General features: G+C 39.0%; 1 protein-coding gene across 5 annotated transcripts in view; it reads right to left on the bottom strand.

Annotated features, from left to right (window-relative positions):
- kiaa1549lb (KIAA1549-like b) overlaps positions 1 to 11,652 on the bottom strand; it is a 190,709-nt gene that overhangs the window by 112,615 nt on the left and 66,442 nt on the right. The window contains exons 1-2 of one of the 5 annotated variants that reach the window (XM_061880676.1): positions 4,599 to 4,861; positions 2,094 to 2,160 (exon numbers count right to left, since the gene is read on the bottom strand). The exons of 3 other annotated variants lie outside the window; for them this stretch is intronic. The gene's annotated coding sequence lies outside the window, so the exon portion shown is untranslated. Of the gene's footprint in view, positions 1 to 2,093; positions 2,161 to 4,598; positions 4,862 to 11,652 lie in introns of those variants that run through there. One more of the 5 variants, XM_061880667.1, reaches the window with a different exon arrangement.

Below are 11,652 nucleotides of genomic sequence, written 5' to 3'. Positions count from 1 at the left end.
GACCATGGATGAAGTACTGGCTGTCCAGAGTCGAGACCCAGGATGGACCGCTCGTCGGGACCCAGGATGGACCGCTCGCCTGTGTATCGGTTGGGGACATCTCTACGCTGCTGATCCGCCTACGCTTGGGATGGTTTCCTGTGGACGGGACTCTCGCTGCTGTCTTGGATCCGCTTTGAACTGAACTCTCACGGCTGTGTTGGAGCCACTATGGATTGAACTTTCACAGTATCATGTTAGACCCGCTCGACATCCATTGCTTTCGGTCCCCTAGAGGGGGGGGATTGCCCACATCTGGGGTCCTCTCCAAGGTTTCTCATAGTCAGCATTTTCACTGGCGTCCCACTGGATGTGAATTCTCCCTGCCCACTGGGTGTGAGTTTTCCTTGCCCTTTTGTGGGTTCTTCTGAGGATGTCGTAGTCGTAATGGTTTGTACAGTCCTTTGAGACATTTGTGATTTAGGTCTATATAAATAAACATTGATTGATTGATTGAATCTCGATAAACCTGCAACAGATACATCAATGACTTTCATTCGGTTCCTCATTATGTTAAGAAGTTCCAGACAGCACTCACATGTAACTCCTCCTTCACAGCAAAGACAATCTCCAATGTAAAGCCATGCAACGCTTTTGAAGCACAAATGAATACATTAGACCAGGGGTGGGCAATCTACGGCCCGCGCGCCACATCTGGCCCGTTGGTTTTTTTGATCCGGCCCGCCAAAAAATAAAACAGAATTGAGCAAATTGTGTAATAAAAAATTTAATAAGGAATGGACAACTAAAGTCCATTCAAAGGCTGTATGTCTTGTTTGCCAAGAAACCGTTGCGGTTTTAAAGGAATACAACGTACGTCGTAATTTCTCCACCAAGCACGCTAATCATGCAAACAACCAGTCAATGCAAGAACGTACCGCTAGTGCTCAGAAGTCAGAAGCTAATTTGCAGGCTCAGCAAAACATCTTTATCCCACAAACTACCATCCAAGAATCAAGCAACAAATGCAAATTACGCAAGACGAGTAAGCCTTTTTGCAGAGGAGAGTTTCTAAAAAAAGTCCACAGCAGGTGTTTAGTGCCGGGAGAGCAAGAGCAAATTTGCAAAATATAGTTCATCACGCAGGACAGTGACTCGCCGTGTGGAGCCAACTGATGAAAACTTAGCTAACAAGCTCAACAACAAAACAGTCATTTACATTATATTCTTTGGCACTGGATGAAGGTAATGACATTCGGGACACCGCTCAGCATTTGATTTTCATCAATTTTGAGATAACAGAGGGGTTTTTGGCCATGGAATCCCTAAAAGGAAAATGCGAGAAGAGGACTTATTTTAACAGCTTGACAGAAGTCGTCCTGAGGCACAAACTGCCTTGGAGTCAGCCAGCTAACGTTATTACTACAGATGGGTCGCCAAATCTCACAGGAATAAACACCGGGTTACTAAAAAAGAATCCAGGAGAAGGTGAAAGAGGACAACCCCCAACACGAGGTTTTAGTTTTATACTGCAAAATCCACCAGGAGACATTGTGAAAATCTGTATTGCAGCTTGACTATGTAGTGAAGCCAGTTAAAGGCCTACTGAAATGATATTTTCTTATTTAAACGGGAATAGCAGGTCCATTCTATGTGTCATACTTGATCATTTCACGATATTGCCATACCTTTGCTGAAAGGATTTAGTAGAGAACATCCACGATAAAGTTTTCCACTTTTGGTACTTCCTGAAAAAGCCTCCCTTTACCGGAAGTCGCAGACGATGACGTCACATGTTGATGGCTCCTCACATATTCACATTGATTTTAATGGGAGTCTCCAACCAAAACAGTTATTCAGACCAAGAAAATGACAATTTCCCCATTAATTTGAGCGAGGATGAAAGATTTGTGTTTGAGGATATTGATAGCGACGGACTAGAAATAAACAACAACAACAAAAAAAAACTAGTTAAAAAAAAAACTAGCTAAAAAAAAAAACGCGGTAAACATTGGGACATATTCCGATGTTTTTAAACACATTTACTAGGAAGATTCTTGGAAATCCCTTATCTTTCTATTGTGTTGCTAGGGTTTTAGTGAGTTTAATATTACCTGATATTTGGAGGTGTACGTCCACGGCCGGGTGTTGACGCCAGTGTCTCAGGGGAGTCGACTGCAACTATGGATGGCACAAGCTCAGCTTTTATCCGGTAAGAACTAACTTTTTAACCACAATTTTCTCACCGAAACCTGCTGGTTGACATTTGGTCTGGATTCATGTCTGCTTGACCGCGCTGTGATCCATAGTAAATTTTCACTTCTGGGAATTTTAAACAAGGAATCACCGTGTGTTTGTGTGGCTAAAGGCTAAAGCCTCCCAACTCCATCTTTCTACTGTGACTTTTCCAATACTAATTGAACAAATTGCAAAAGATTCAGCAACACAGATCTCCAAAATACTGTGTAATTATGCCGTTAAAGCAGACGACTTTTAGCTGTGTGTGTGCACGTACACGTCATCATTACACGACGTTTTCAAGACGAAACTCACAATTTAAAATTGTAATTTAGTAAACTAAAAAGGCAGTATTGGCATGGGTTGCAATGTTAATATTTCATCATTGATGTATAAACTATCAGACTGCGTGGTGGGTAGTAGTGAGTTTCAGTAGGCCTTTAAGATGCTTATTAATTTAATACTTTATACTACACTATCATCAGTTTATTTTATTTCTTGAAGAGACAGACCCCGATCACCAGGACTTGCTTTACCATTCAAATGTATGTCATCGTGTGTGGGGGTTAAAACAGGAGATGATCTCATGTTTGGAGCAACTTGCAAAAGCTGACACTTTCCCTGAGCTGAGTGACACTGATTTAGATTTTGCTGTGGACATACTGGCACACATGAAGGAGCTGAATGTGAAGCTTTAAGGTTTGTAGATGAAATGTACACACATTTCAGAACTTTCAAAACCAAGCTGACTTCATTTTCAAAACAATTGTCAAACAAGTCATTCAATCACATTATTTATTTTCATGTACATGATTTTATTCAGCGAAAAGGCTGTGAAATTCCATTCAGTTTTTTGAGGTGGTCTGTCATATTATTTCAATTTACTTTTTATTAGTCATATTGTGAGTGTTTTTTATAGTGTTTACCTTTTACGATTTTCTACTTCGGAATTTCTTCCACTAATGCTGAACAACCTACACATGTTTAAAGAGTTCATTAAAAAAAAAATAGTCACCTGGCACACTTTTATAGCAGAATGTGTGCCTTTTTTTTTTTTACTGCTAAAATATTTTGTCTTTAAAAACAAAAAGACAAACTTAATGCATGTGCCTCACAATACAAAGATCCTGGGTTTGATCCCCGGGGGTTACGCCTGTGTGGCATCGTGGTGCCGGGTTCGATTCCCTCGAGGATGCGTCAAAACGAAGAACACAACAAAGGTAAGATATAAGCAATTTATTCTAAATAACAGAAGGAGAGCTATAACAAAAACACTGGAGCTAACAAAAGGCAAACCAAAGACGCTAGTATGAGAACTAGGAGATACAAAATAGGAAATTAAGCTGGCACGTTGGCACACAAAAAGGAGTAAATAAAACATTTAGCATGTGAGCTAATAACGAGGTGCGTAGCGTGAGAGCTCGTGAAAATAGTAGAAATTGTGTGAAAGCAAACGATCAAAACAGACGTATAGTTGCGTGAGAGAAAACTAGAGTCCCAGAAAGAATAAACAGAAGAGTCTGGCTTATAAAGGGTGGTCATTACAAGAACAGGTGTGCGAGAACTGAGACTAGCAGGTGGAAATAATAACTGACCATGGAAACGAACAAAACAGGAAGTAAACGGGTTAGAATGGAGAATGAAAACACAGATGGAAAAATAAACAACAACATGTGAAGATCCGAGTAACGGATCGTAACACCGGGCTCTGTTATGTACTAGAGGGGTGGAAGGAGGCTACAGTAACACCACAAAGGAACTCAGGTTACCAGGTTTATTATAACCTTTGATGATTATATGGGAGGTGTATGCTACTCTATGTGTTGGTTGCAGGAATTACTGTGAAAGACTAAGTATGCCATAACAGGCTCGGGGTCTTTCTGTGTGGAGTTTGCATGTTCTCCCTGTGATTGTGTGGGTTATCTTACTCCGGCTTCCTCCCACCTCTAAAGACATGCACCTGGGGATAGGTTGATTGGCAACACTAAATTGGCCCTAGTGTGTGAATGTGAGTGTGAATGTTGTCTGTCTATCTGTGTTGGACCTGTGATGAGTGGGCGACTTTTTCACCCAAATGCAGCTGAGACAGGCTCCAGCACTCCCCGCAGCTTTGATAGGGACAAGCGGTAGAAAATGCATGGATAGATATATATACATATATTGTTACTCCCTCCGAGGTCTTAATCAAGGCTCAAGTTGTTCGTTTTTCTCAAACAGACATTTATTTTAGCCACGCCTTCTTCTCCTCCCAAATGATGCCAAAAAATGCCGAACAAATGCCGTCAGAACTAATGAATAAGAAAAACAGAACTTACAATTAGTCAGACATCAAATAAAAGAAAACACATAGATTTCACATGCATTATTACAATGAATCATACCTCATTGGCCTCACAAACTCAGAGGGAATAAAGTTTCTTTTCCAGCCCAGACTCCATTAACCTCTTCCATCAAATGTTTGCTGTCTCATGCTGCTTCCCTTATTCCGTCACATATTAATTGTCCCCCCAACAATGTGACCAAACCGGAAACAAAATATGTTCCTCTCCAATTTACATGGGTTTTGTAACAAAAATAAAGTTAACAAATACTTGCATGAAATTACCAAATAAAATAAATTTTTAATCACATTATATGTAAATATGAACTGAATATTTATACATTGTATTTATTTATTATAACCCACTAGGAAATTGTATAACATTTATACAATGTGCTTCAGTCAGCAGCTACATATATATGTGTGTGTGTGTGTGTGTGTGTGTGTGTGTGTGTGTGTGTGTGTGTGTGTGTGTGTGTGTGTGTGTGTGTGTGTGTGTGTGTGTGTGTGTGTGTGTGTGTGTGTGTGTGTGTGTGTATACACACATTGAAACACACCTTCCCCCAGATATACAGTAATTTTACCACCCCTGAGTCAAAATAATTGCCCAGCATTAGACGGCTAATATGCGAACATCACTAAAAGCTGCAGATCATCCCGTGAGACGTGCTGTAATGTTGTTTGTGAACATCATAGCCCCCTCATGCCGGATAATACCACTTATTGGGATTATCACTATAATACAGTCTTTATTGGCTATTTGAAGCTGATTATGTAAAGAATACCATAAAACAAATGGATTAGTGTGAACCCAACAGGTAGCAAAGCATGTGTGACCTGCTTCAATGTCACCGTAAGGTCCAAAAAAATCCTCCAATTGGAAAGAAAACGTTCCAACATTCTCTCGCTGAGGTGTTTGCTTCCTCTGAGTCGCCACCTGCTCGTACTAAGGGGAGCATATGGGCATTTTTTTAACAATGGGCCAGAGAAGGCATGTACAAATACAAAACCCAAAACCAGTGAAGTTGGCACGTTGTGTAATTCGTAAATAAAAACAGAATATGACGATTTTCAAATCCTTTGAACTTATATTCAATTGAATAGAGTGCAATATTTTCTGGGGGGATATAATCATTAACTTAGAATTTAATGGCAGCAACACATTGCAAAAAAGTTGACGCAGGGGCATTTTTATCACTCTATTACATGGCCTTTTCTTTAAAGGGGAACATTATCGCCAGACCTATGTAAGCGTCAATATATACCTTGATGGTGCAGAAAAAAGACTATATATTTTTGTAACCGATGTCCGAACTCTAAATGGGTGAATTTTGGCGAATTAAACGCCTTTCTATTTATCGCTCTCAGAGCGATGACGTCAGAATGTGACGTCATCTAGGTAATAAAACCGCCATTTTCTCAAACACCGGGTCTCAGCTCTGTTGTTTTCCGTTTTTTGGACTATTTTCTGGAACCTTGGAGACATCATATCTCGTCGGTGTGTTGTCGGAGGGTGTAACAACACTAACAAGGAGGGATTCAAGTTGCACCACTGGCCCAAAGATGCGAAAATGGCAAGAAATTAGATGAAATTTGTTCAAAATACGAGGATGTGGGGAAAGCCGACGAAATGGTCAGTCGTTTGTTCCTCACACGTTACCGACGAAAGCTATGCTACTACAGAGATGGCAAGATTGTGTGGCTATCCTGCGACACTCAAAGCAGATGCAGTCAAAGAAATCTGACGCCAGACCCCCATCGAATGTGCCTGAGTGTCTGCACATTTTACCGGCGATGCTAAGGCAGACATGGCACAGAGATGTATGGATAACCTGCAGATGCATTTGCAACTATAAAGTCAACGAAATCACAAAGGTGAGTTTTGTTGATGTTATTGACTTATGTGTTAATCAGACATATTTGGTGGCGGCATGACTGCCAGCTAATCAATGCTAACATGCTATTTAGGCTAGCTGTATGTACATTTGTAGCTATATTTGCATCCAGCGTTTCCCTCCACCCACATTTAATGCCAAACAAACACTTACCAATCGACGGATTTAAGTTGATCAAGTGTCACAAGATGCAAAACTTCCGATCGTTTGGGCTGCAAATTTTACCGGTGATGCTAAGGCAGACATGGCCGAATAGCGTCAATAGGTATTCGCTCAATAGTTTCAGTTTCTTATTCAATTTCGTTTTCGCTATCTGCCTCCATACTCCAACCATCCGTTTCAATACATGCATAATCTGTTGAATCGCTTAAGCCGCTGAAATCCGAGTCGGAATCCGAGCTAATGTCGCTATATCTTGCTGTGCTATCCACCATTTGTTTGTATTGGCATCACTGGATGACGTCACAGGAAAATGGACGGTGGCTTCACAGATAGCGAAAATCAGGCACTTTAAAGCTTTTTTTAGGGATATTCCGGGATGGGTAAAATTTTGAAAAAAACTTCGAAAAATAAAATAAGCCATTGGGAACTGATTTCTATTGGTTTTAACCCTTCTGAACTTGTGATAATGTTCCCCTTAAACAACACTCAGTAAATGCTTGGGAACTGAGGAGACCCATTTTTGAAGGTTTTCAGGTGGCTCTTTATAAAAATCGACATCCAGAGTTTCCCCAAAAAAATTGGAAATGTGGACTCGTCAGACCACAGAACACTTTTCCACTTTCCATCAGTCCATCTTTGATGAGCTCGGCCCCAGCGAAGCCGGTGGTGTTTCTGAGTGTTGTTGATAAATGGCTTTTGCTTTGCATAGTAGAGTCTAAACTTGCACTTACAGATGTAGCGACAAACTTGAGTTACTGACAGTGGTTTTCTGAAGTGTTCCTGAGCCCATGTGGTGATATCCTTTACACACTGATGTCGCTTTTTGAAGCAATACCACTTGAGGGATCGATGGTCCGCAATATCATCGCTTACGTGCAGTGATTTCTCCAGATTCTCTGAACCTTTTAATGATATTACGGGCCGTAGATGGTAAAATCCCTACATTCCTTGCAATAGTTTGTTGAAAAATATTGTTTTTAAACTGTTCAACAATTTGGTCACGCATTTGTTCACAAAGTGGTGACCCTCACCCCATCCTTGTTTGTGAATGACGGAGCATTTTATGGAAGTTGCTTTTATACCCAATCATGGCACCCACCTGTTCCCAATTAACCTGTTCACCTGTGGGATGTTTCAAATAAGTGTTTGATGAGCATTCCTTTATCAGTCTTTTTTGCCACTTGTGCCAGCTTTTTTGAAACATGTTGTAGGCATGAGTTAAAATAACAAAGTTTTCCACTTTGAAAGTTAAGTATCTTGTCTTTACAGTCTATTCAATTAAATAGAGGTTGGATTAGAAAAGGATTTGCAAATTATTGTATTTTGTTTGTATTTACGATTTATACAACATGCCAACTTCACTGGTTTTGGGGATTGTAAATAAAATGGAGGATAATACCAGTATAAAACATAAGTAGATCTGGCAATATAATAACAAAGGTAATAAGATAAATACTTCACTAACTCCTTCAAACACTGCATGTCAAATACTGATGGACATCTTAATACACTTCCCCAGGGACCCTTTAGCTTCACTGTAGTTGGACCTTTTGGAGCGGCTAAAATTAGTTTTTCCCGTGGGGTGGCAGGTCTCTCCCTTAAAGATAGGGTGAGAAGCTCTATCATTCGTGAGGAGCTGAGCGTGAAGCCGCTGCTCATGCACCATGAGTCCAAGGAATACGAACTGGAGGACTCAAATATAAGACGACCCCTGTTTTTCAAGACAAAACAGACATTGTGTTCAATTATATTTTCAGTATCATTGAAATTAAAGAAAAACAACTTGTAGATTGCAAATAAGAAGCCGAAGCGAGAAGTATTAATTATGGATGTTAAAAAGTGCAGGGGACAAAAACTGCTTTTGAAAAAGCATCGGGTGTCTGCGTCATGGCGGCATCGCTCCAGTTCACTGATGTGTGTGATCAACAGGAAGAAAAGCTCCGATTGGCTTGGGAATAAATCTGTTCAGGCGAATATAAGACCTGTCTTTTCTAGACTTTTGCTTGAGGTAATATGTTGTCTTATATTTTGTAATATTATTTTATTAGTGTGTTAAATAATTGTAGTTTGAAGAATATGATACATTTATTATTATTGAGTGTCAATATTGCCAAATTTCGATTTATTTTTGAAAAGTTGTAGAAAAACTCATCTGGGACACCATATAGGCTGTGTTCAAGTATTTGCAGCGTTACAGCATTGTCAGCTATGAACCCAATTATAAACAGTCCAACAATATGTTTGAAAATTATTGCTTTTTTGTACTCCCCAGGTTAATAAAAAAAAACGATCTATTCACAAAACTTTCTCTCAGAAGTCTCCACAAATGTTGTCTATTTATCCCCTGAGCAGACTATGCAGCACTATGTTTTGAGTTACCAGCATTCCAACATGACACTGTTGCTGCTCCATTATACACTACCTCTCCTTTTGCTTTCAGCTGTTTTTGTGCTCTTGAGTGCAGAAAATGGTAAACAAGAAGAGAGTACATTTCCAAAGTGAGGCGAATAGAACCCTGGGAGCGGAGAAACACGTTTTAAGAAGTAGGATCGCTTGCTTCTTCTGATGAGGTGCCATGGGCCACCCTCTGGATTGGACACACATCCTGGATACTAATGCTCTCGGCTCTACTAGTCCAGCTCAAAGTATGACTTTAAGGTGAAGCTCACTGCTGAAGTGACACAATCACACACAAAGCACAGCACTTTCTATTTGTTGCTGTCTGGGTCAAGTCCCCGCGAGAATTAACCCCTGCAGATATAGTGATATTCCTATTTTCTTTCAGCACTGATTGATTCCATTCAGTTACAGTAGTGTGCTGCTATGGGCCGCTTTTTTGGCATAAACACTCTATGCCAGGGATATTCAAAAAGAACATTTTGGGAGGGTGGACTTAACCTTTACTATTAGCAGAGGTGGGTAGAGTAGCCAGAAATTGTACTCAAGTAAGAGTACTGTTACTTTAGAGATTTATTACTCAAGTAAAAGTAAGGAGTAGTCACCCAAATATTTACTTGAGTAAAAGTAAAAAGTATGTTGTGAAAAAACTACTCAAGTACTGAGTAACTGATGAGTAACCTGACTACGGCAACAAATAATGCACAAAAACATAAAAATAGCAATGAGCAAATTCAGAGCCAGGAATATCTCTTAAGCAACTAAAACAATGATATATATTAAAGAATAGTACATTGAAATAAAATTAAAAAAAATGGCACATTGAGCCACAATAACTTAACAGCACCATAGCCTCAGTAGGCATTCATTGATTTGATTGATTGATTGATTGATTGATTGATTGATTGATTGATTAAAACTTATATTAGTAGATTGTACAATACAGTACATATTCCGTACAATTAACCACTAAATGGTAACATCCCAATAAGTTTTTCAACGTTTATTAAATACTTAGTCGATGACCAAGTCGAGGTGATCTACCTCATATATACATACACACACATAACATACATGCACACACATATCATTTATACACACACATATCATATATATATATATATGATATATATATATGTATATATATATATATATATATATATATATATACATACATTTATATATACAGTATATAATTTATATTTATTTATTTTGCCGTTTTTGTTCACATGTTGAAGGTGTTTTAATGAATATACATGCATGTTTAACACATAGATTCCTATCTTTCATGAAGACAAGAATATAAGTTGGTGTATTACCTGATTCTGATGACTTGCATTGATTGGAATCAGACGTCCACGTTTTCAAATGGAGGAGAAAAAAAGTTCCTCTTTTCTGTCTAATACCACATGAAAGTCGTTGGTTTTTGGCATCTTATTTGTCCAGCTTCCATATTTGTTTTTATACACTTTACAAGAAATACATTGGCGGCAAACACTGTAGCTTGCTAACTTGTTTGCGCTGGCTTTCGGAGACTCTTATTTTGTTAACGCAGGCGCGATGGACCGGCGCTTTTATTGTGAAGACAGGAACTGTGCGATCAGTCTTTGGGCTTATAACGGGAAGTACGGTTGAAATAAAAAGTGTCTTTTTTCCTTTACACTTTTGATTGATTGGTTGATACTTTTATTAGTAGATTGCACAGTACACTACATATTCCGTACAATTGACCACTAAATGGTAACACCCGAATAAGTTTGTCAACATGTTTAAGTCGGGTTTTACGTATCACGATCATGTGACCGCCTGGCTCTGTTTGATTGGTCCAACGTCACCAGTGACTACATGTGATTGGTGAAACGCAGGCATGCGTGGTTTCTACTTTGAAGCTCTCATAACCAAAACAAACATTAATAGATCGATAAAAAAAAGTAGCGAGTAGCGAGCTTAATGTAGATGAATGGAACGGAGTAAAAGTAGCGTTTCTTCTCTATAAATATACTCAAGAAAAAGTAAAAGTATGTTGCATTAAAAATACTCGTAGAAGTACAATTTACCCCAAAAGTTACTCAAGTAAATGTAACGGAGTAAATGTAGCGCGTTACTACCCACCTCTGACTATTAGTCTTATTTTTTATAAACCCCAATTCCATATGAGTTGGATAATTGTGTTAGATGTAAATATAAACGGAATACAATGATTTGCAAATCATTTCCAACCCATATTCAGTTGAATATGCTACAAAAACAACATATTTCATGTTTAAACTGATAAACTTTTTTTTTTGCAAATAATCATTAACTTTTGAATTTGATGCCAGCAACATGTGACAAAGAAGTTGGGAAAGGTGGCAATAAATACTGATTGAGTTGAGGAATGCTCATCAAGCACTTATTTGGAACATCCCACAGGTGTGCAGGCTAATTGGGACCTGGTGGGTGCCATGATTGGGTATGGAAAAAGCTTCCCAAAAAATGCTCAGTCTTTCACGAAAAAGGATGGGGCGAAGTACACCCCTTTGTCCACAACTGTGTGAGCAAATAGTCAAACAGTTTAAGAACAACGTTTCTCAAAGTGCAATTGCAAGAAATTTAGGGATTTCAACATCTACCACCCATAATATCATCAAAAGGTTCAGAGAAGATGGAGAAATTACTCCA

The sequence above is a fragment of the Nerophis ophidion genome, linkage group LG02 (genome assembly GCF_033978795.1).
Source record: "Nerophis ophidion isolate RoL-2023_Sa linkage group LG02, RoL_Noph_v1.0, whole genome shotgun sequence".
NCBI lineage: Eukaryota > Metazoa > Chordata > Actinopteri > Syngnathiformes > Syngnathidae > Nerophis > Nerophis ophidion.
This window is presented reverse-complemented; position numbering and strand designations above follow the sequence as displayed.